This window comes from Anoplophora glabripennis, unplaced genomic scaffold (assembly GCF_000390285.2).
Source record: "Anoplophora glabripennis isolate ALB-LARVAE unplaced genomic scaffold, Agla_2.0 scaffold320, whole genome shotgun sequence".
In the NCBI taxonomy this organism is placed as follows: domain Eukaryota; kingdom Metazoa; phylum Arthropoda; class Insecta; order Coleoptera; family Cerambycidae; genus Anoplophora; species Anoplophora glabripennis.
The window spans coordinates 172,637-200,291 of record NW_019416450.1 but is presented as its reverse complement, the minus strand read 5'-3'; positions in this window follow the sequence as shown (position 1 = coordinate 200,291).

The window sequence follows — 27,655 nt, the reverse complement described above, 5'->3', positions numbered from 1 at the left end:
CCAAGTATTTTTTGAATGTCACAAAAATTGTGCTGTCGCAACAAGATATCCATATCCATGAGAGATATCGCCGGGTTCCCCACAGGCAAACTTTTTCAGCTGTGGAAAAAAGGTTGCGAGAAACTGGCCAAATTCAACCTAAGCGTGAGGGTAATGGACAAAGACGGTACATCAGAAATGTAAACCTTGAAGAAGCTATACTTATCAATTTAGAAGAAAATCTTCAAACAAGTACAAGAAGACTGCCTACAAAGTACAACGTTTCGCAAAGCCTTGTTTGGAACTTGATTCATGATAACCTTTTACGCCCTTTTCACCACCAGCCGGTTCAAGAATTAACTGCAAATGATTTACCTGCTAGGATTGTTTTTTGCAAGTGGTATCTTAACATGTCCAGACACGACTTAAATTTTTTATCTCATATTTTGTTCACCGATGAGGCATGTTTTCAAAGACATGGCTTAGTTAACCATTGTAATAGTTATACATGGTCTGATGAAAACCCCCATGAAATATGTCCATCAAGATTTCAGCACAATTTTAGTGTAAATGTATGGTCAGGAATTGTTGGAGATGCTCTAATAGGTCCATTTATTGTTCCCCGTCGACTGACAGCTCTTGAATATCTTCGATTTTTAAATGAAAATCTTCCAATATTATTGGAGGATATACCACTAGGTGTACGACAAGTTATGTGGTACATGCATGACGGGGTTCCGGCACATAGTACCTTAGCTGTCAGGCAATGGTTGAATTTAAATTTTCCGGGACGTTGGATAGATCGTGGTGTCGATGCACCCGTTAGTTGGCCTGCCCGTTCACAGGACATTACCCCACTTGATTATTTCTTATGGGGACAACTGAAAAGCCCTGTTTTTGCTACTCCTGTTAATACTGTTGTAGAATTGCAACAAAAAATCTTTCTTGCAGCTGACGATATTCGTAATAGCTGTTTTACATTGACAATTTATTGATCAATTAATTGATGAAGTCGCTTCATCAAGAAATTGGACAAGTGTAATGCACCAAATCAGCTGTCGAATAACTTCATCAATTTATTCATCAAGTTCTTGACGAATTAGAGCATGTTCTAATTTTCGTCAATTTCTTCGTGAACTTCGGAAGTATCAACCCAATATGGGTCAGAACGGTACCGCTGTTGTATGTACAATTATGAGTGGAAAGGTGACATTTTGAAATTTATTTGCTTCTTTGATTCATTGGTAGAACTGATTCATACGTCAAAAAACTTGATAAAGTCTGTAGCAGTGTAAAACCACACTGTTTGCCAATAAATTCGTGAATTAATTGATGAAGAACTTCGTCAATTTATTGATGAATAAATTGTCAATGTAAAACAGCTATTACAACCCAGAAATATTTGCAAGAGTACGTCATAATTTTAATCGTTGTGTTAGATTGTGTTTACAGAAAAATGGGAACTACTTGAAAATATTCTTTAGAAACTTTTTACTTTAAAATAACGTTATGTTCCTTAGAATTACATTCGAAATTACAGTAGATAGTTTTAGATTAAAATTTATTATTTCAGTTAGACACTTAAAATAACTTGATTTGTTACATAACGAATACTTACTGTTCCTTCAAAATAAATTTATTAAAATTACTTTACCGGAAAAGCGTTTTCCTTAAGGAGTGGTGTGTTGATGTTTTTGTATTACTGCAATCTGACTTGGCGCTGCAAAATTTCCGAAGTTTGTTTTTCGTAAATTATCTAAAAAAATTATCGCGTTTATCGAAAAAATGCAAGAGAGAAAAAATATTTGTTTTTAGTTGTTACGTCCGAAAATGTAAATAAGATATATTTTCACACAGGGTGAAAAATTCTTTGGAGTAATATGTTGCATGTAGTCGACAGCAGCGCCTCTGGTGTGTCCGCACTGGACAAATGTCTGTACCAAATATAAATGATTTACGCCACATGGATCAAGATAAATTGAAGGAAATATTGGTTGGCTCTACAACATTCAAGACCCTGTAATTCCTCAGGAGTGCAATTTTGTCTAAGGTATATTTAGTCCATTCGCCATTTTTTCATCTAGATGCACTGGTAGCGTTTGTGCTACTCTATTCAAAATCACCCTGTATATGCGCAATTTTTTGACCAGCATTTTAGAAAATGTAAGCAACAATATCTCTTCACTGTACCAGTTATATAAGTTTTCCTCATGGTGTAACACAACTGACAATACAGGAAAAAAAAAACATATTTTTCTCACATGTTTATCTTACGTTCCTGAATTTTGCACACCTGTTGAATATACAGATAATCACGTACGGTACTATAAATATAATCACACCCCGTAGATTGTTTTTAGGAAATTATTAACACATGCATTAATCACGATTATTGAGTATATTTACAAATTTGCTCTACAAAATAGGAAAGGTACATCTTCTAATATTTACATGTTCTCCGTGACCTTTCAATGCGAAAAATTAAGGGAAGTTGCTTTAGTTTAGTGTTACGCTTCGTCAGTTCCTGGATGAATTTACTGGTTCTATCATTGTTTTATTAAAAGTGCGATTTCTCGTCAATAAAACGTCAGCCTTGATAAAAATATCAGACATAGGAGGTGTACAAAAAACAATCGTATGCTGTCTGTTACAGAATGTTAATACAACAAGGTGCACCTTAAAGATCAGTATCACTACAGTAGTATACATAATACAAAATCACTGCAACTGCATTCGTTTTATGTGTGATATTGTGTAAATAAAGACAAGACTCTGGTAACAGTTTTAAGCATACTTCAGATACAGAAAACTGTTCTCTAACCCTTTTTCTTTTGCTTATTCAATGCACTACCATTAATTTAATTTCTACACACACCCCTTTTGAGACTCATAACTGATAATTTAGTAGATATAAATTTATAATTGTTATAACGTATGCATTATTTTATTATTAAACAATGTATGCATGTACTATGTATAAATTTAATTTAATATTTAAAAATCAATTATTATTATAAAAAAACTATATGCTGCTTTGCATATCTGTTCTGATTCCGAATAAACTATATTTACTATTTACAAATATAAAAACATATAAAACAATAATTTGTTATTTCCTCAAATAACAATTGCCTCACGCCTAGAATGGAAATTTCATATTGATTTATTTTTATTACTATACTTTAAAACCTTCCGCAAAATACTAATGCTGAAGCTCTTTTTAGGGCATACTTATTATTCATTTACAATTCAAAATTAAATACGGAATTATCTTTTGAGATTCGTTTTGTCTGAATTTTCTTATAACTTTTTTACCATTATTTTGAAGTCGAATCATTTGTATTTGCATATTTTCTGATCATAGTTTCTATATACCCTATGTTAATTAATTTATGATACTTTAATAATAATAATCAATACTCTTGGAAACCGCATTTATTTAAATTCAAATATTCACATTAATAGCTTGTGGTGGGTTTAATGATAATAATCCATTGGCGTAGAAACTACGAAATTAATTTGACTGAAAACGTATTATTAAAAAATATTTTGCTCTTAAAATGATACTCCGACATTCTGCTTTATATTGTCATTCATTTAATGTTTTTTTTTATAATTTTACAGCAACTTGCAGAAAATAACAATCACTTTGTATGCACTACAGAGTTACAGAGCCTTCACCAATGGTTACAAGCCACCCGACCAGTAATTTTGTTTCCTTCATGTTGGCAATTAAATTTCGGGAAAATTAAAAATTATTAAAACAATAAGAGCAAGATTTCATTAAAATACGTTTTATTTCATCGGCTGGTGATTGGTGTAATTTTTCACAATATTCTGTTCAACCAATCAACGATGGCATCATCTCGAGTGTAGGCATAACGGTTTGCTACTGTTCATTGTAAACGAATCATTATATTGGTGACGCTAAGATTTAGTGATCTGTACTAAAATGTATGCATGTACAGGTAATTCTATATTCTTTAATTTATTTGCGACATGTTTTAGGTCACTTTTAAAAATATTCAATTGTTTTCTGGATTGGAATTAATTAATTTTTTGAGATCCAGAAGTTCACAAAGAGAGGATTTTATGAAGCTACTAACTATGAAATTTCAAATGTTTCACAGAATAAATAATAACGTCATTTCATATCAACTATATAGATGACTTGGACACACTGATTCTAGTAATTGTACCAGCAACTTGTTAGCAAATGATAATTAATTAAAATTCATGGGACTCAGCCTCCACGTAAAAAATATGTTATAACTATTTTCTTGATGAAAATATTCAGTAGTTTTTATTGTATACCCAACTAGCTAAGACGAATAATAAATTATAATGATTACTTATCTAGAACACACCACCTTGTTTTGCTCCGTATCATGCCGGATTATTACGTAATTTTCAGCATACACAAACAGAGGGTATATGTTGATGAAGTATTTGTCTATTCTCTGCAGGCATACGGCCTCATTGCTAATCCGCACCAGGCCAGGCACGAATAATTCGCTTCGTGATATTGAATTGCCTACAGAAATTCATTTAGTAAATTGCTTGTCCAAATGGGTATTAATTACCACAACAGGTGGCTAAAAATTGCATTTGTCATCGAGTCTACTAGGGACACCACATCTAGATTGATGGTTTAAGAGGGATATGACATCGTTTTGTTCGTGGAAATCTTCCGGCTACATCGGAAATTTAATGAAAGCGCCGGTTTCTTTTAGATCGAATTAATTAAGATAAATGATATCTTTCGAGTGCAGGCGGTAGAGGAATATAAAAGGACGACCCCTTTTATGTACCTGTAATAAAATTAATCATACAAAGTTCATTTTTGCCAACAAGAGAGCAATAGAGGGAAATTACTTTTTCAATCATGTTATGATTTTACCGCTAGGATTCAAAAATGGAAACAATCCTACTGTTGCACAAAATATTCGTTTTGTGAATGTCGCAAGATTTTGATTTTTACTACTATGCGATTTAAAAGATTATTATGAAAAGTTACAGTAATTTTTTCTACTTCTTATATACTTCACTTCTTAATTTAACCGCTAGAAAAGTTAGCTGATAAAAGATACATATATTTGGTTAATATAAGGTGTCATTGGAAGAAAGTTTCTATTTAATTTTAAGGTTGGCACTTGTTCATCATGAACTGTGAATAAAGCCTGTATCAGACAATGCAATTTTGTTGCAGGTTGTCGCGATAGAAGCCATGAAATTTTTCTTATCAGACTATACAATTCTGTCCCGGCAACTGAATTGCATGAATTAGAACAGGCTCTATTCCGTGCAACAAAATTGCATGGATTCTAGTTACTTTTGTGAAGATTTGTTTATTACCAACCTAGTGTTGTTGGTTGTTGATCATGGTTGTTGTTAGTAACACCGTTGAAGCCACTATTAAAACTATACAGCAATTTACTTTTAAATTTTCATCCATTGCAATGTTTTGCTTGAATAAAAAATAATTGTTTACAAGATACATACAAGATATTTTACATGTTAAACAATGCATATTTGGTAATACTGCTGCAAACTAAACAAATTGCAGCAATTCTGTCCCATTATGTGATAATAAGCATGCAATTTTATCCCCACAACAAAATCCCCGCAATTTTGTCCCTGCAACTAAATTGCATTGTCTGATACAGGCTTAAGCTGTAAGTATATATCAGGCTTAACAAGCAATAGGGTTACATTTTGTAACTTATAGTTAAAAGCTGAACTTTTATGAGGCGTATCAGTGGTGTTTAAAAACTAATTTTAGTGTTGATGATTAGACAGCCTATGTTAGAATGTAAATTAATTCAGTGATAATTATTATAAAATGGTATATATATATATATAGAGGATGATTCAGTCATAATGTCATTAATTTTTACCACGTATCTGGAAGGCCTAATAAAGAGTCAGAAAATCAAACAAAAAATCACTCGACCTTTTAAAAGATAAGCTAATTACCCCCTAATTCCCGCTAATTCGGCGCCCTACTTCGTATCACATTATCTGACCGAGAACGCATCGGCGGGCCATAGAGCGTTCAAACGTTGAAGCAAAACAGCTGATTTCTCCAGTCGTCTTGAATTTTGGAAATGGTTATAAAATCAAAGTTTTGCGGATCTCAACTTTATTAAAAAAGTACCATGGATGGATGTGTTGTTTTAGCCGTACTGGCACATTAAGTAGGTAGATACCAAAATACTCTTTGAAAAGCAGAAAGTCAGTAGGTATACGTACTACAAATTAATTTACTATTCATAATACTAAAAACTTAGATTCAATTATAATACAGTGAAAACGTTAACAACATTAAAAAAACTAAAATGCAATAACAATATACGAATTAATAGAGCGTAAAGGTATGGCTCAAACATTGATTAATAAAAATCAGTCCAGGCAAACATAAGTAGAAACATTATTTAACAGTTTGCTAATGAATAATTTTATAAAAAGCATGTACCTACCTATTATTGCATTATACGTTACTAATTCCAGTTTTCTTGTTTACTTTTCATTTAATCGTTTTTTTATTTCATCAACGGAAGCTCCTCCTCTATATGAAAGATACTAATTTTATTTTGAATCATTACTAATATTTTCCATGTTTAAATTCATACCAATTTCTATTTCTGTTTTTATACTTCTCTAGAAATACACATCTTATAAAAAAGACTCATATTTGTTTTAGTTTCTTTATAGTTTAGTATTCTTAATGATGTATCTTCTTCTTCTTCTACATCTTTAGTGAACTGCTACTGAAAATTACAGTGTTCCATACTCAGATCATTGTAATTTGCATTGACAACTATTAAGTATTATAGGTTCTAACAAAAAGGTTGGAGAAACACGTTATTTAAACCTTTTTTCTCGCATTTAAATTGTGTTTACCAGAAACTAATTAAATATTATTTTGAAAATTGTGCAAAACCATTCTTATCGTATCAACTTCGACGTCACCTGTTACGTGGGTGTTGTATAATAATGAAAACGTAATATTGACAGTTGATAGAAGGAAGCACAAAAACAAGCGCTTAGGTGGGGAATTCTGGAAAGAAGCCAATATAGTTGAAGTGAGAACAGTGTGGAGATGGGAGTAAGACGCTCGGCTGGCAGTGAGACAAAATAGTGAAAAATCAAATTGTTTAACCCGTATTAAGTAGCAGGTAATTATTCTCTAAGTACTTTGTTGTTAATTGTTCTATGTAATCTTATAATTGTGATGGTTATAAATATTTCATGTTAATAATTCTTTGTATGTTTAGTCTCTATTGCTTTATGTTCAAGGGCATATATTTTTCTAAGGTAAAATTGTTACAATTATTATTAGCGATTGCTCATTATTTATTACATGTTAAAATATGTATATATTGTCGTGACTGCTCAGATATTGCAATAACAACTCCTTTGTATCACATCTAACTTGTTTTATCATGTTTACGTTGTTCGAAAAACAAATAATAGAGCATTTCTTGTGCTCACTCTATGTCATACGCATATAAGATCCTTGTTGAATTTACTAACATTTTCGCCCGTGAGGAATGAATCTGTAAAAAGAATAATTAAATACAAACAAAGAATTGCTAAAACAGATCTACCGAAATCTCAACTCATAGCTGGATTGCCTCCCGTATCGGACTTCTGTACCTTCCGGCCTTGCCGGCTAACTAACACCAAACCTCTTCAGTTTTACTTGGAAGTGTGTATGTCGAATTCGAGTGAGGTGTCATTTAGTGACACATTAAATAAGTCAGGTGTTATTTATCATTAGCAAAGGATCTTAATTTATGCCTTATTGTTATCGGTTGTTTTGTATTTATATTTGGGTAGTTAGAGCAACGATCGTGGGTTTCTCTGCCATGCTCTTTCCCCATAGAAGCTCTAGGTGAGCCTGGCACTCTCATTTTATGTTAAATGGTTGTTAATGTTTTTGTTGTTCTTTCTATTTGTCACATGGTTAATTTGAAAACTGTTGTACGTAAATAATAAAGTTAGGTGTATTTACTCTGCTTTTGTTTTATANCTCATTTTATGTTAAATGGTTGTTAATGTTTTTGTTGTTCTTTCTATTTGTCACATGGTTAATTTGAAAACTGTTGTACGTAAATAATAAAGTTAGGTGTATTTACTCTGCTTTTGTTTTATAAAATTAAAACATACTTCCCCTCTTTAAAGTTAGTAGCCAGCGCCTTCCGGTCAATTAAAAATAGATGTATACAACGTAGGTATTCTTTATGACGATCACATCATTTTGGTCACAACTACGTTTATATTTTTTTAGATCGAACCCGGGGTTGTTATACTACAAAATAAAAATTTATATGAATTAATATTAATTTATTCTTTCGTTATCGAAAAGTGTAAAATCGCGACATTTTTAAATTGATTGTACGTAAAAATTATACGTTGCTCGCAAATGACATATGTATGTTTACTACATTTAGAATATCAAGAGACCTTCCGGTACGTTAAAACCAGAAGACACTTCGGAAATTGTTAAATCTGCGACTATAAGCAAAAGCAAAACACCAGTTTTATCCGTTTAATATATAGCATGTTCGCAGGCTTTTAAAACTTCGACGTGTTTTAGTGACCCTAGGGACGACATTTACTCGCAAAGCGGTAAATATCATACATCAGAAATACGCAAGTGTAGTGGTGGAAATCCCACAGGTTATTCGAATTTTGTTATTCAGCAAATTTTCATCAACAACTTGTAATAAACGTATTTGAAGAGATTGTTACCAGTACTTTTATCAGACATTTTAATTTTCCAACAAAAAGGAAAATAAATTTTTTACTACGTAAATAATTTGAAATTATTTGTTGGAAGGATAATAAACTAATAAATGTTCCTTTCTCGCTCATATTTTCAGAAGTAAGTATCCTTTATAAGGATGAAAACAAAATATAAACTGGTAACGTAGTGGTAAATAAAAGAGTGAGAAATTGTTTACATTTTTTTGTACTTAGTAAAGGACAGCACAGTGTTTTAAACTTTCCCCTGTATTTTCGAGTTTCTGAAAAAAAATTATTCTCCTTCAGTTCATAGAAGCTACGTTAGGTCAATATGTCTAACTGGAATTATATTTTTCACAAAACAATTATTTAGGAAAATAGTATACTTAAAAACTTGCTCAACTTCGTGGTTGACTACATTTTTGCACAGTACTATCCAAACTTTATCCGTTTGCGGCCATAGTATTATTTCAATAATCTAATAATTACAATTTTAAAAATGTTACATTACTACCGAGTAAATATGAAAAAAGAACAACAAGATGATAAAATATCAGTATAAATAGTTACCTACAGCATTTTTATATAAGCAATTTAACAATCTTTTCTGGGATAACTTCTATATAATACATTTATTTTCTTTTTGTCGCAGGGGACTGTTGTTCATATATGAGGGCCAAGGTAAGTTGAACATCTCTCCCCTTCGTTTGTTAACTTTGGGTACTCCATGTGATTTATTATATTGTGTCTTGTACCATAATGATGATCTATAATGTTTTTGCTTTCCTTTTTTCTTGTTCCAGTAACGAGGTCAAGCAATATACTGTCTATGTATATGCCCACCGGGTAGCCAGAAAAGTATTACCTGAGCTATATCTCTTCTCATATGAGAAATACAATTCCAAAATAAAAGTATATAATTAAAACTGAAATATGCCGTGGTAATTACGATTTCCGATATAATTGGAATATATGGACAACTCGCAATATATTAAGCTAATTTAAATTAGTTTTGAAAACTTCCTTGGATTCTTATAAAACGAAGTTTTTTGATTTTGAGATGAAAAGGTCCTGAATTGTTTAGTTTTTCAGATACGAGACGTTAAAGTTGTTTTTTACAAATATATCTGAAGTTGCCTGACATGAACTGGTGAAATTAGGGCAAGTCGTTAAGATAAAAAAATCTAATAAATAATCTAATCTAAATCTAAAAATCTATTTTAGTTACACTCTGTATAATTTTTATCATATAAAGGGTGATTTTTAAGTTGGGTAAATCCTTCTACCGCCAAATAAAGCTAAGAAAAATAAATATTTTTTTCCTTTACCACTTTTTCGAAATATCAATATTAACGAAAGTACAGGGGGTTAAAGTTTTGTTTAAAAATTTTAAAAATGATTTTTTTTTCTACGAAACCGCTTGTGATATGTTAATGAAATTTTACAGGCGTTGATAACTCCAAAAGTCGCATATTATTCGATAAGCAGAATATTTCTAAATCTATCAGTGGCGCACGTACCAACAGATAATACAATATTTTTTAAGAAAAAATGGTACGCTACTGTTTTTTCGAAACATAAAAATAATTTTTGATTTCTCTGTTCAGTTCTGAAGAAGAAAGCTCTCTTAAGTTTTTTCACACGACTCATAGTTTTCAAATAAAAAAAATAAATAGTTTTATTCCACATTCAAAATCAAATCACACTTTTTCACATTTTGTTTTTGTTTATTCCTATTGTCAACCAATGTTCTGTCAATTTAATTGCTTCCGTAACATTATTAAAGTACCAATACAAAAATGGCTTATGTTTATTCAAATAATGAATTAGTTGATATGCTGATTATTTACGGCGAGTGTCGTACAAATGCCGCTGCTGCATCTCGCTTATACGCTGAACGATTTCCGTTGCGAGTCAGTCCTTCACACCGACAATTTCTCAATTTAGTTCAAAGAGCCAGAGAAACTGGTAAATTAAAGGAACATCGCGGAGGTCATGCAGGGAGACCCCGACAATGTGAAAATGTACAAATCGAAGATCAAGTTTTACATCTTATCGAGGAAGACCCAACAAGAAGCACTCGGGAAATTGCAAGACAGGTCGAAGTGAGTCAAACCAAGGTATGGAGAACATTACGTGAAAATCAGTTATACCCTTTTCACGTTCAACGTGTACAGGCGTAGGCGCTACAACCTACCGATCATCCACGCAGAGTTCAATTCTGTGAATGGCTGTTACAAAAGCATGCAGATGATGAACATTTTACTAAAACAATTTTAGCTATGGACGAAGCACAATTCACTCGTGACGGTATAAATAACTTCCGAAATACGCACCTTTGGTCTATTGAAAATCCACATACTGTTAGAAGAACCAATTTTCAACATCTACTTTCCGTCAATGTATGGGCAGGACTTGTGAATGGAATGCTTATTGGACCACATATTTTACCAGATCGTTTAACGGGCGAAAATTATTTAAACTTCTCGCAAAATGATCTGCCTGTTCTCTTGGAGGAACTGCCATTGAACGTTAGGCAAAACATGTGGCTTCTGCAAGACGGGGCACCCCCCCACTTCAGTAGGGAGGTACGATTGTTCTTGGATAGTTTTCGAAATAAATGGATTGGTCGAGGTGGTCCGAGATCTCCAGATGTGACTTTTTTTTTTGTGGGGCTACATGAAATCCTTAGTGTACCAAATTCCTATGGAAACAGTGGAATAATTGATTGGACGCATAGAGGAGGCTGCTATTACGATTAGAAGGAAACCAGTTTCTTTACTTCGAGCGGTGACTGAACAGTGGTTACGTCGAGCTGAACTATGCGTCGAAGTAAATGGAGCTCATTTTGAGCATATCACTTAGATCAAGTTTAGTAAAATTTTCGTAACATACCTACTTAAGTAATTTTGAATTTAAGTTACATTTGATTTTGAATGTGGAATAAAACTATTTCTTTTTTTTTATTTGAAAACTATGTGTGTGTGAAAAAAACTCAAGAGAGCTTTCTTCTTCAGAAGTGAACAGAGAAATCAAAAATTATTTTTATGTTTCGAAAAAACAATAGCGTACCATTTTTTCTTAAAAAATATTTAATTATCTGTTGGTACGTACGCCACTGATAGATTTAGAAATATTCTCATTATCGAATAATATGCGACTTTTGGAGTTATCAACGCCTGTAAAATTTCATTAACATATCACAAGCGGTTTCGTAAAAAAAAAATCATTTTTAAAATTAAACAAAACTTTAACCCCCTGTACTTTCGTTAATATTGATATTTCGAAAAAGTGGTAAAGGAAAAAATATTTATTTTTCTTAGCTTTATTTGGAGGTAGAAGGATTTACCCAACTTAGAAATCACCCTGTATAGATTTGCTTAAGAAATTACTCCATACCAAGTACTCATTCATAGTTATTTAAAATAATTAATTAAACGTATCTTCCAAGTGGAAGAAACTAATAAAAAACAATACTGAAATATTGAAACAATTAAAAAAATAATGGTGCAAGCTTCCAAATAAATTATCTCCCATTCTTGTTTCTAACAGCTACAACATTATTTTAGGCTAATAATACAGAGCTGTCATAAATAATTACAAGCCATGTGCCTTATAATTTGTCTCTGGCAAGATTTTCAGTCACCATTGATTAATATATGTATATTTCTGCATTAATTAATATTTCGAATGGGATATGATAGACTAGGAAACAAAGTGTTTGAAGGTTTGTGATATTATTGTGTAAAATAATACCAATGTAGCAAATATGTGTTTTTTCAGTAGTACCTTCTGATTGGGCAGATTATAATTATGTATTTAATTTAATTTCCTTGGATTATAATTATTAAAGACTAGCTATCAACCAGCTACGATAGTTGAGCTGAAATCCCATTGTAGGCCAGGAAAAAGAGCTGGGAAATGACCATTTCGCGACTTTTTGTTTCGGTAAGCTGAATTTAACACTAGATGCAAAAAATATTATGTACAATAACATATTAGTTTCCACAGTCATAAAAATGGGGGAAGATTGTTTACAGGCTGGTTAATTTTCGCTTATAATTTTTTTCCGTTAATTTTCACGAGAAAACAGTAAAGTACTTTTTTTTTCGTCTTCAAAAGATCTACAAAACTAGCGCCCGAGCGTAAAAAAATATTAATTAGATGAAAAGTTATAAACAGTAGAAGTTTATTTATGACTTTTGAATTAAACATTTATAAACTGCGTTATTATTACCAGAACGTTTTGGCATCTCATCCTCTCAATACTTATCACAGTCTAATAACTCACACGAAATCTGGAATCGCTGAGTTGAATAGTTTACAAGTTATGGCCTTATAAACAAATTAACTAATTTATTAGTCTGGACGATCCCGAACATCTTCCTTAATGATTTTTTTTCATGGTAGATTTCATAACATTGAAATCTATAATTTTTTTTAAATTTCAAATTTGCAACCTAGAAATTTCAACTTACCGATTCCAGATTTCGTGTGAGTATTAGACAGTGATAAGGAATGAGAGGATGCGATGCCAAAACGTTCCGGTAATAATAACGGAGTTTATAAATGTTTAATTCAAAAGTCATAAATAAAATTCTTCTGTTCATAACTTTTGAACTAATCAAAGTTTTTTGACGCTCAAGGGCTAGTTTTATAGGTCTTTTGAAGACGAAAAAGAAAGAACTTTACTGTTTTCTCGTGGAGATGAACGGAAAAAAGTTATAAGCGAAAAACGTAAATTTACGTAAAAGTTATACAATTAACCAGCCTGTAAACAATCTTCCCCCCCATTTTTATGGAAACTAATATGTTATTGTACATCATATTTAGCAACTATAGTGATAAATTCAGTTTGCTGAAACAAAAAGTCGCGCCCAAGTCTATATTTCCTGGCCTACGTAAACTAATTTTCTATTCTTAGTTTTGTTTTGAACGTCAAAATGTAAAAATGGTGGAGGACGTAATTCAAAAATTGTATACATTTGAGGAGCATGTATGTTTTTAGTAATAATATTGGTAGTTACATACAGTGTAATTTTTTTAAACATGACATAGGCCAACTTTTTTATTTGAATTGATAGCAGATAGACTATTATTTTCAATTGCAAAGTTGTAGAAAATAATTTGATTAAGAAAAATTTGCAAATATCTTTCCGGCGTTGCCATATTTCTTCAATAGCCACTAAAACAATAGTTTTTTAAATGGCAACACCGATTTTTTTTAACATAATTTGACAAATCTTCAAATAAAAAATGATATGTTAGGCAACACTTCGAGTATCGTTCTTCATCTTCATCTTTATCTAGTTGTTGGTCCTTTAAAAGTCCCATAGCACTGCGGCCTAATTGCCGCGGCCTAACTTTAAGTAAACAATTGTTTAAATTTACTGTTGCATATTTCTAATAGTATACAAGTGCCGAGGAGTGGAGCTCGCGCTCGAAAATGAAAAGTTAAAGGTTTACCCCACACGTACGATTTTGTTTTATGTTGATATGTTGAATAATGTGCGAGTATGGCTAAGAGGGGCAAAATGTTAAGTAGCTTAAGATCTAAATAAAGGATGAAAATATATATTTTTTTAAATTGTAGGTAATTATGCTGGCTAATCTACCGTAATGGCATATTTTATAAATATACATAAACATACGTCCAAAAATTAAAAAAACTGTGACGTATAAAACTAATAAAACCTTACCAAAACTGCAAAAATTAGGATACTTGAATTTTGCAAATTGCTTTTGGTTTCTGCATATTTACACTGTGTGTACCAAATTTCAAGTGTCAGCAAAGCTTCGAACAAATTTGGCAAAGTTTTCCAGATGCCGATGAATGTATAACACCTTATAGAACAAACAGTTTTGCTCTCCTGATTTTCGGCTTTAGCGTATTGTATATATATATTGAACTATAGTTTTCGAAAGTTTTATCACTTTTTGTTTATAATTGACATTTTTACAGCAACTTAAAAAAATTGGCGCTTTATACTGTTTTTTCAATCTCACGGCTTTTTGTAGCTATTTTTATTACGAACAAAATCATGTCGTAAGCATTTTTTCGTACAAAGTCATCCCGCTCAGTTATTTGAAGAAAACTACTAAAAAAATTTTTTTTCACGATTAAATTGTTAATAACTTTTTTTCCTGATAAAATACTTTGTCAGCAAATTAGCCTGTTATTGTACTCATCATTTAAAGGAGACCTGTGTAGTTATTTCCGGGTTATCAAAGTTTGACACACGCCCAACCTCTACCAACTGGACTAAATAATAAAGAGCGATAACATGTATAGGGGACATAACTAAAACTTTAAGCTTCCCTGCCAAAATTTCAAAACGACTTAATTTCATACAGGAAAGGTAGAAATTTTATGCCGAATTTAGTCAACTTTAAACCATATTAACTTATTTTTTTAAATGGAACAACTTGTATATTTTTGCGCAACCTAATGAACAATTTTGTTCTCTTTCGAATGGTATAATGGTTCCCTATACCTATCTCTTCTGGTTTTTAAGGTATTTACTGTTTTTCGTGCAGTCGCATAATTTCTTGCGAGGATGACTGTGAAATTTTTAGTGGAACTTCAAAACAAGCACGTAATCTGTCACCAGATATTGTTAAAGAATGAAAAACGTTAACATTTATTCAAATACCGACATTTTAAATTTATTATTTATTCATGGATATTGTCACAAGATAATAAATACGACTGGCATGGTATTTAATGACAGATGCACTCATTGACTACCAGTCAGTAGGGATAAATTAAAAATAATTTTAATAAGCAACATAACTAATCTACATAATACGAATAGTAGTGTTATTTTCAGATATCTAATTAATTTGCTCGAAGTGACAGCCACCAACTTGTAAACAGTAACAGCTAAGTAGTCTCTGAAATATGTTTAATGTCTCGTCATCATGGGACACTCTGTATATAATATATGAATACTTTTATAGCATGAAATAAAAAATAAATTTCAATTTAGCTTTATATTAAGAGTGAGATAATTGAACAAAGTAAAGCATTGACTTAATATTACTTTGAATAATCAGTTTGTAAGTTTATCAACTGTTATATAATATTAAGTATGTTATTAATAATTGGTGTCAAAGTGGGACATACTATATTAACCAACACATATTATCCAGATCATTTGTCGTTCACAGGCAGCAAGAATTCATCCAATAATAGGCCTATTTACTTGATATAGAGTTAAATGGCTCGGAGTCAAGCTATCCAGAAATAGTAACGTCCAAGAGTGGCGGAAGTGTGTAGAAAGTGCTAGAGTAAACGTAAGAGCAACATCAGCACTACGTCAATTTAATAGCATCCCGGTCCGAGCCGTAGCCGGATTCTTAGTTATTTGTTTTTTCCGCCCATCTCAAATAACTTATGGCTTTTACACACGCCCACCCTGGCCTCAAACGGTCGGTTTAAAAAATAAATTGTAAAAACACTTCCAGTTTATGGCCCAGGAAACAGTTAACAGGTTTCTGGAATTAAGTGCTGTTTTTTAGTGAGACGAGAGTGAGTGAAAAGTAAAAAGGGAATAAGTCACAGTTGGAGAAAAATTATTGTCGTCATATAAAATTTATAATTTTTTGTTTTTGCCCGGCATACAAACAATGTAGATAGATTATTATCTATGAAATAGTCGTTTTAATAACAGCTATTCTGTATAAAACCCTATACATGTTAGGGCCAGCGCAAGGGTATTTGGAGCCTGAAGGCAGATGTTTGCTTCCCCTCATAATACTGTTTAAACAAGTTTGTTATAAAACATATAAATGATTAAAAAAGAAATATTTCAATAAACAATAATAACAAATTAAAAAATATTCAACTAAATACAATTTCTTCAGTTAAATTAACGTTTCCTTGATGCAAGATATTTTACTTAGTTTAAGATTGTGTTAAATATAACACAACTATATATACTAACTAATAAGTTAGTATCAGGAATATTTATTTATTTACGTATATTTATCTGACCTTGCGCAAGGCAAAGCATGCAGTCCTAGACCGGCACAACGGCAGAGTATACTAAAAAATGGACGGGCAAAATTTAAAGAATTTCTTTCCTAAGGAAAGAAATAAATACAATTTTATTGCGCCTATTTTATAACGAGCGTTCAAATAAAAACGTGGTCAAGTTGGTTCTGAAAGTTTGGACGTAGGGCGTAGCGTATAGCAAATGAACTTAAACGTCATCTGTCAAAGCGCTATATCGCCGCTATCAATTTGAATATTTTCGTTTTAAAAAGCGTTTAAAATGGTGTTTTCTCAAGAACAAAAAGTGTTTATCATAGAGTCGTACTTTAGAAACTGACGCAAGATTGATGGAATATGGAAGTATTCTATTGAGGAATGTTTCATAGAATTTCAAAATCAATTTCCCGGCGTTGTTGAGTACAAAATTTTTCAAAGTGCAGTTCAGCGTTGTGTTAATGTTTTTCGTGAAACGGGCAGTGTAACAAGAAAAGAAGGAAGCGGCCGACCTAAAAAGCGGACTGAAGAATTAAAAGAAAATGTCCAACAAATAATGGAAAATGAGCCAAGAACTTCTGTACGTGATTTATCACAAATGGTGGGAGTATCAGCCGGTACCTGCCACACAGTGTTAAAAAAAGATTTGCGCTTGTTCTCCTATCGTTTAATTTGTCAGCAAGAACTTCATGAAGTTGATTTTCCGCGATGGGCTGTATTTTGTGAATGGTTTTTAAACAACTACGGTGAACTTCATAATATCACCTTTTTTTCTGATGAAGCCTGGTTTCATTTAAGTGGTTACGTAAACTCACAGAATATGAGAATGTGGTCTTCTGAAACACCAGATAACTTTTTTGTCGAGGGCTCTCTACACGCTCAAAAAATTGGAGTTTGGTGTGCTCTCAATCGAAGGAGGATTTATGGACCTATTTTTTTTAATGGTACTCTTACTGCGCAAAGGTATAGAGAAGAAATTATCGCTCCTTTTGTTAACCAGCTGGAAGAAAACGAAATTACAAACTTATACTTTCAACAAGATGGCGCAAGGGCACATACGGCAGGCGAGACGATGAATATGTTGAGGGAAGTTTTCCAAAATCGACTAATAAGTCTCAATGCTGAACATGAATTTCCACCGAGGTCATGTGATATTATGCCGTGTGATTTCTTTTTGTGGCCTTACCTTAAAAACACTATTTTTGAACTGCCTATTCCTGATTTAAACCATCTGCAGGCTCTACTTATAGACAAGATTCGTGAAATTAACAATACCCCGAGCATCTTAGAAAATGTTTTTAATTCATTGAGAAACAGGTGTGAAAAGTGCTTGGAACAAGGAGGGGGACACTTTCAGCAGCTGCTTTAATTTATTGTTATAACAAGGAGGGGGACACTTTCCGCAGCTCCTTTAATTGTTTGTTATTGTTATCACGATTATTCCTTAAAATAAAGTTATATAGTAATTAACGTTATTGAAACTGACGGCTGCTATACAGCTCGTTGAGAAATGAGGTTAAGTTGGTCGCTATAAGCTACTCCCTACGTCCAATGTGTCAGAGCCAACTTCGAGCACGTTTTTATTTGAACGCTCGTTATAAGCAAGTTCAATAGCTGAAATCAATTCAAATAAACATCTGCCAAAAAACACAATGGCAGCACAATAATGATGGCTCCTTTCAGATAACCCAACTTTTGTTTAATTTCCAAGGCTCACTATTGCAATGTTAGCTTCTTTTAATTCCTGACGACTAAACATTATTTTCGTCGTTTTTGCCGAATGGCTACTCCAATAAAAAAATATGACATAACATTTTTTATTTAGAATTTGAAGATTTGTCAAATTATGTTAAGAAATACGGTTTTGCCATTTAAGAAAATATTGTTTAAGTAGCTAATGAAGAAATCTGGCAATGCCGGAAAGCATTGTTTGTAAATTTTTCCTAGTCAAGTTATTTCCTACAATTTTGCATTTGGAAGTACTAGTCTATAACTTCAAATAAAACAGTTGGCCTGACATGTTTTAAAAAAATTGCACTGTGTCAAAGTCTGCTCTAATTTATAGAGAAAATTAACGTGTCCTTGGTTTCCAGGAGAAGAATTTTATAGCTACCCAAATTACAGATTTCTGAAAAGTTTATTTATAGAACATTACAGAAGTAATATAATAAGAGCAAACCGCCATTCATTTGTCTGTATAATTAAAAACATTAAAAATAAAAACTAGTGTGTAGGGAAGTAGAGTTGTAAATAAAATTTCTTAAAAAAATAATTCCGATAATATAAATTTCAAACTGATTATAGAAAAATTGGGAAATCATTACGATTTAAACCAGTTTAAGAGTTTCTCTATCTGTTATAGCAACCGAAATATCATCGATACCTCAAATTTGGAACACACGTATTTGTTGGAGTAGATATAGGTAATTTAGATATTATTAGCCTGTTTAAGGTAGTCTAATTTTTTAGTGGTAATTTTATGAGCTATCCTAACCCGACCTAATTTTAGACCAAAAATTTCCGATTTAACTATCTAGGCTAATCTGACCTTTAATTCTTGTGGGGCAAAATATTAAATTAGTATCCAGATTATGTTCATCCAATTATTAGCAATTTTACCAGGGTAGACTGCAAGAACTTTTTTCTGAATATAAAAAATAGTACAGTGCTCTTATGTATATGTGCACATGGTATTACAAAACAGTAGATCGGACGAGTTGTTAGCCACGTTTTTATTGGCAGAAAATAATGGAACTTTTCTTATGTCATCTTTTATTTAGGCGTCCCTTTTTCAAGATACAAGGTTTCAAATTTATTATTTCAAAAAATATGACTTTCTTCTTGATTTTTAAGACAATCTGCTGTTTTTCCCTTACAGAGAATGTTGGAAACTTGAGCGTGATTGTATGAACATCTAAATAAATATATTAAGTTAGGTACATATTTATTGTCACCAAAATATTATTAGTTTTGAAATAGAAGTTTACATTTATTTTCCTGTACAGAATGAAGTTCAGTATTTTGCACATTCATTTACTTATTTTACTAAAAATTGTTTAACACAGAATCCGAAATAGGTTATGTCCTGTAAGTAATATTATAAGGGCACTCTTAATATTATCATATATTATTATCCTTGTAGTGGATCTTACTTTTAATATTTAATTTTTTGTTAAATATTAGCCGATAGTGTAGTATAACAACCCCGGCTTCGATCAAAAAAGAAAAATAAACGTAGTTGTGGCCAAAAATATGTGATCGTCATAAGGAATACCTACGTTGTATACATCTATTTTTTTTAATTGACCGGAAGGCGCTGGCTACTAACTTTAAAGAGGGGAAGTATGGTTTAATTTTATAAAACAAAAGCAGAGTAAATACACCTAACTTTATTATTTACGTACAACAGTCTTCAAATTAAACATGTGACAAATAGAAAGAACAACAAAAACATTAACAACCATTTAACATAAAATGAGAGTGCCAGGCTCACCTAGAGCTCCTGTGGGGAAAGAGCATGGCAGAGAAACCCACGATCGTTGCTCTAACTACCCAAATATAAATACAAAACAACCACTAACAAAAGGCATAAATTAGGATCCTTTGCTAATGATAATTAACGCCCGACTCATTTAATGTGTCACTAAATGTCACCTCACTCGAATTAGACATACACACTTCCAAGTAAAACTGAAGACGTTTAGTGTTAGTTAGCCGGCAGGGCCGGAAGGTACTGGAGTTCCATACGGGAGGCAATCCAGCTATGAGTTGAGATTTCGGAAGATCTGTTTTAGCAATTCTTTTTTTGTATTTAATTATTCTTTTTTTCAGATTCGTACCTCAAGGGCGAAATTGTTTTCATGATAAAACAAGTTAAATGTGAAACAAAGGAGTTGTTATTGCAATATCTGGGCAGTCACGACAATATATACATATTTTAACATGTAATAAATGATGAGCAATCGCTAATACTAATAGTAACAATTTTACCTTAGAAAAATATATACCCCTGAGCATAAAACAATGAAGACTAAACATACAAAGAATTATTATCATTAAACATCTATAACCATCACAATCATAAGATTACATATAACAATTACCAACAAAGTACTTAAAGAATAATTACCTGCTAATAATAATACACTATTTTGCCACACTGCCCGCCGATCGTCTTACTACCCACTGTTCTCACTTCAACTCTTTAGGCTTCCTACCAGAATTCCCCACCTAAGCGTTTGTTTTTGCGCTCCCTTCTACCAACCGTCAATATTACGTTTTTCATTATTATACAACACCCATGTAACAGGTGACGTTGAAGTTGATACGATAAGTATGGTTTTGCACAATAGCGTTTAACAAGTATTCCGCCGTTTTTTATTCTCCACTGTACATAAAAAAGAGATATTTATAAAATATTTAACTTCAAAATTACCACTTGTTTAAATTATTGTTATTTACAAGTATTATGTTTATTAATTTAACTGTTTAATATTGAAAAAGATAATTAGAATTTAGATATTTAGTTAACAATAATTTAGATATGTAGTAATGACTATATTACTAGAAGTAGTTTTAAAAATATGTATGATATTTTTAGTTATTCGTCATCGCTATTTACTTCTAAAATAAAATTTCGTTTACATTACGTACATTACAGTCTAGTCTCGTAAAATTTGCATATTGATAGACGATTTTTTTGAGAATTGAACGGGTTGAAATAAAAAATTTGAAAAATATCATGAAATTTACTCTATATAGGTACTAAATAATACCAAAAATCAGGAAAATTAAAAATGATTCGGTCACGAGCTCAGTGATTTGGCATGAAATGCCCTCCAAACGTTTCATTAAACCAAATATAAACTGCTTTTGGAATCTATACGATGATTTAATGATAAGAAGTAATTGCTGGAATAATACTTTCTGACTGATTTTTTTTAAGGTCTGGCAAATCTCTCCCTGGTATACCCGCAGCATTATTCTACAACTGCCTATACAGTGTGGAACAACCAAATGTAGTAAATTTAGTTTCTCAATTATTGTGCACATTTATAAAAAATCCCGAGACACTTCGATTGTGGATTCTGAAATGACATCTTGCAAAGTAAAAATTGCATCCCTAAATTCAACCCTCTTCGAGTGGCAGTTGCAACCCCTAAATTTTTAAATGAGAAGTAGGAACTTGTGATACCTCATTTGAAAGGTATTTTCATTGCATATTCAAAAATGTTATGGTTTTAATATTTATTGCAAAAATTTATGGTCTGCTTAACGAAATTTGTTACAATAAACAAAAATATAAAAACAGCAATTTGTTCTTGCAGGATAGCAAAAACAATTTCAGTGTCCATTTTCAACTAAAAAGAAAATATAAAAACTTATCAAAATTATTCACAGCTGGCATTACCAATTTTACTGTAAAAAAAAAAATGGTTGCGGTAAGGTGGGTCACACCTCAGATGTTGGAAAACGTTATACATTTTTATTTACGATTAGGATGCGGCCAAGAAGTTCAAGGAACTAATTTCTAACATCTTCGTTGAAATTAAGTTTCATTTTAGTTTGCTGTAGCGAATTTCGTCAAACTGATATAATATTTTTGAATAGAGAATGAAAATACCTTTCAAATGAGGTATCACAACCTTTTACTTCTCGTTTAAAAATTTAGGGGTTGTAACTGCCATTCGAAGGGGATTGAATTTAGAGATGAAATTTTCACATTGCAGGATGTCATTTCAGAATCCAAAATCGACGTGTCACGGGATTTTTTTATAAATATGCATAATAATTAATTGAAATACTGAATTTATTTCATTTGGCTGTTCCACACTGTATAACACAGCTCCACAAAAAAAATACTTTATGGGTCTGACCAGAGACAATAGATAACTATAGATAGCTATCTCGAGTGGAGAGGGAAGGACTATAATAAGCATCACCGCCAATGTGCCAAGTGTATCAAGTAGAAGTCATTTAGCGGGATTTTTAAAATATAATGATAATATTAAATAATAAATTTAATTTTGCTTAAAATGATTATATCTCATACTGGGACTGTAAATAATATACCATAAAGAGAAAGTATGCCACATTACTTTAAATTTTGAAACGTCATCAAAGTAATGTACAATAGTGTTTTTTAAAGTATATTATCTACAATCTTAGTATAAAATATAATCATTTTAAGCAAAAGTAAGTTTTTTAAAACAACCCCTTCATCAATAATCCTTCTACTTCATGGGATTATTTCTTAATTGTTAATGGCAAAAATACTCAAACTCTAAAATACTAAATACTGCCACAGAAAAGTAATTTCAGACAATATAAGTGATATAGATATTATGTAAAATATTGTTTCTTTCTAAAGGATACAATTGCTTATTTTGTTTTTAATTTTACTTACCTAATATGTACTTCAAATAATTTCTTTGCACTGTTGTAAACAGTTTTGTTTATTTTATTAAATAAAATGGCATTTGTTTTTTTACAATACGCTGACATATTGCAAGTTATATTATACTATAAAATATATAAATTAAAATACTTTACAAGCTAGACCACACAAACACACAAGGTATATATTATAATATAGGCCGTGTTCTTTTATTCAAAATAAGCTTAATATGCAAATTGAAATTCAAGAAATGTTAAATTTGTTTAAACTACACTTTTACTAATAGAAACATGTCTAATACAAATGTTTACACATACTATTTAAAATAAAGTAAGCACCTTTATATCTTAATGAAGTTTCAGTAATTGAGTCTACCGCACTAACTATACCTGTTCGGTTGGGGTTATACAATCCCTTGAAGTAGGTACCTGGTATTGAAATAAATGGATTATCCTCTTCTTCACCTTTAAAGAGAATTGAATTTATTACAATTTATACCGTTCTATAAAAGTATTACTAAATAATCAAATAAAATTCTGTAAAGGACACTGCAAATAAATTCATGCGTTGATTAAAAATAGTACATACTTCAGTCAACGATTTATGATTATTTTACAGTAGTCACTAATTTATATTGCAAATAACCTCCTATAAAAGAATATACTAATCTATAAATGTAAACTGGAAACATTTTAAAAATTTTAATTCTGGTTAAGTAAATGCGAAATTACCTGGCTGCCTTAATGTGATTTGAACTTCAGAATATATATTGGGTGTATTGCATTCAGTAGAAGTAGAATAGGATCTGATATTTCCAAATGAGTTTTTGTTTCACAACTTCCATATTTATAAAGCGAATTTTCCTGTGTCGGACTTTCATGAAAATCTAAAGTGCACATAGAAAAATATTGACACAATATTTTATTTACTTTTTATATATTTACCTGGCAAAAATAATATGGGCAAACTTCCAAATTTTAACTTTTTCTCCCCAGAAGTTCGACAAAATTCACTGCTTATCGCATACTCTGTATCTCCTATAAGCAATTTGAGGATCAAGACTTCAGTGTATGATTACCAATCCTCTTTACTCAAATATCGTATACCTGAAAGAAAGTGTAATAAAAATATTGTATATAGGTTACAAATTTACGGTACAATTGTTTCCTTTATATATAAGTGTTTTAATTCTTACTTACATTTTCATCACAATTCGGTCCACAACACACAAAAACCATTGTCCTATTATAGTTTATAATCAATTAACAATAAATAAAATACAACAATACCACAAAACCATCCACAAAACAAAATAAATTCAAATAGTAAATGATAAACTTGGTTCCTATTTTATCAACAACACCCAAGATTCCTAGATGCCAGCGCCAAAATTGCAAGTGTATGAACTATTGCGTAATCCTCCCCCACCACAGAGAGTGCGCAGCCCCTGGGTCTGACTATATCTACCATATGTTTTCGGGGTCGCTGAATCCGAATAAGGGGTAAACCCATCACGTAAAGATTTTTCAGAACTTCAAAAAATAGGCCCAAGAAACTAATAAATCCTCTGTTCATTGATCACTCAACTCCTATAACCCTATAACCCTCATAACTCCTATAACCCTTAACCCCATAACCTCGAAACCTCACAACCCCGACACCCATAACCTGGTAAGAAAATGGCTTATGCGTATTTAATCCCTGAATCACATATGTTCGAGCCATACCTACGTGCTTTTGAGCCCAGTCAAGAATAGACTTGTACATGAACTCTCATGAATAGAAACTTTACCTTTTCGCGCTACTGGGGATCCGACCTCCTGCACCCTAATTTTTTGCCGTAACTGGCATGAATCTCGTGTCTGCCGGATGACGGAATAACTTGCCCATCGTCAACCACGTGGAGGTGCCCCGGATTTCAAATAAATGAATAAGTAGTACAACAATGATGTACGAAGTTTAGATTCATGAGAGTTTTTGACTGTGTTTTGGGGTTATGAGGCTGTTGGGTTATTGAGGAATATGGGTTTAAGCCTCAAGAATCGCGTATGACTCGAAGATACTGTATTTCAGGGCTTAAACGCGCATAAGTATCTTTCTTACCGGTTTATGGGCGTCGGGGCTATGAGGTTTCGAAGTTACGGGGTTAAGGGTTATGGGATTATAGGATTAAGAAGTTATGGAGTTATAGGGTTATATAAGTTGTGTGGTGAATGGATATAGTATTTATTGGGTTTTTCGGAGTATTTTTTGAGGTTATGAAAAATCCTGACGTGATGGGGTTAAATGGATTCAAATTCGGCCACCCCAGAAACATATGGTAGACATAGTCAGACCCCAGAAGTAACTTTGTCGATTTTTTTTGTGGACCTGTATAATTCATGCATGGTACAAATTTACTCCAGTAGGATTCGAATCAAAAGCTAAATATCTAATTGTTCATTCTTCAATTGTTCAAGTTCAATTTAGGTGTAATATTTGAGGTGTGTAATTAAAAGTTCGACTAAAACAGCTCCTTTTGTGTCAGTTAAAAAATGGTATAAGAATTATCTTTTAATAAAAATTTTTAAGCAACAAAAGATTCAAATTGTTAGCAGATGGATAAATGTAGGGAAAGTATTAATAGTAATCAGTTTCAATAGAGATATTGGTTGATTTTGATGTGTCTATGGGCTCTGCAGCTAAGTTTTTCCGTGTCAAAAAATTCTAGCATACCTTTGTTTCAGTTATTGTCACTGTCAACTTAATGGCCGAATAACTCACTCCTCTTTGAAAGTAGGTTACTGCAATAAATGTCTGAAAATGTGTTAAAATACTACTACTGTTATAGATTTTTTTTCTAATAAGATTTCTCCAAAATTGGTTTAACTCCTATATCCACATTTTTAAAATTTTCTTTATTCTAGTTCCTCCTCCCCATGCTTGATAATGAGAAAGCTCGTGAAGTGAGAACGACTGGTGAGAACTCAATTACACCAGCGTGCATAAATTGGAAGGCACAAACAAAGAAAGGATATAGAGAGATCGAAAATGTTTTTCTCTTGTAGATTTTAATTGTTTTCATTCTCTTTCGGTGACATTCGTAAGCTTATTTTGATAGCCCACTTCATGTAGAATAAGATTTAATTGTTCTGTTTATCAGTTCGCCCGATTTGATGGATAGAAATGTACACTTTATTGAACCGGTAGTTTGGGTCTTATACTCCAAATTCAAATTGCACGGAAAACCTTCCATACACCATAAACTTTATACTGATATTTGTCAATTTGTGATATAGTTATAAAATAAATGAAATTTTATCTTTGTAGCAACCAAAAAATATTCTGCAATTAACAGTAATATATAAAAATAAATATACATCTTCAAATAGTAAAATAAAACTAAATTATACATTTGACTATATAAAGCGTTATTTTACATGTTCAGTGAGATGGCGCAGAAAGACTGAATGCCAATTACACGGTACACAAAAAAAGTCCAAACCCAAAAGACACACATATATTTTCCGAAGGAATTCGATGCCCTGAACACGATCCTGTAGTCAATATTCACGACTTCCCGATTAATTACGGAGAAAAGTGGGTAAAAAAAAAATATATATCAAATATATCAATTTCGTAGTATTTTGAATCGCTGAACACGGTGCCATTAGTAAAAATTAACCCAGAACCTCCACATTTCTGAGAAAATCCACTATTTGAGTGAAAACTGCCCCAAATATGGGTCAAAACTGATTTTTTGGCAAGTTTTCACCAAAATAGTGAATTTTCTGAGAAATATCGTGATCATGGGTAAATATTACTAATGGCATCGTGTTCAGCAGTTCAAAATGCCACGAAAATGATATATTTGGACAAAATTTAGAGAAAAAAATCAATTTTGACCCATATTTGGGCGTTTTTACTCAAAAAATTCATAGGCAAGTTATGAATTTTGACTATACTGGATCATATGCAGCGCATCGAATTCCTTCGAAAATGATACGTGGGTCTCTTGGATTTTTACTTTTATTTTGTATGCCTGTTTTATTTTAAACAAAAAATTGCAAATTCTTTTGGAGGAAATCTTTGTTATTTTTTAATTAAAGTTTTAGTCCATAATACTCGTATATTATTTATAAATTATTCTAATTAAAAAAATGACGGAATAATACAACTTAGGACGCTTATTTTTTTTCTTTGATGCGGGTTGATTTAACTACTCAAGACGGAAAACATTCTACTGTGGCACTTGCAGAATATAAATACATACAAATTCAGCATCATGACGTAGAAACCAGCGGCAAAAAACCAAACGTGCATGATGATCATTTATTGGATTTAAGGCCTGTACTTGTTGCACATGGTATGGTTAAAGCAGTTGCTCGTGAAGGATTCTCCTAACAAGAGGACCACTAATTCCTACCTCGGCTGATATTCTCCGCACACTCGTACCTGGATTCTGCTCTACTAGTGCTAGAATTTCTTCTTCTGCTCTAGGAGTGGATACCGACCTTGGTCTTCCGGATAAATGGCACTGTTTGTTCAAGGAACCGGTA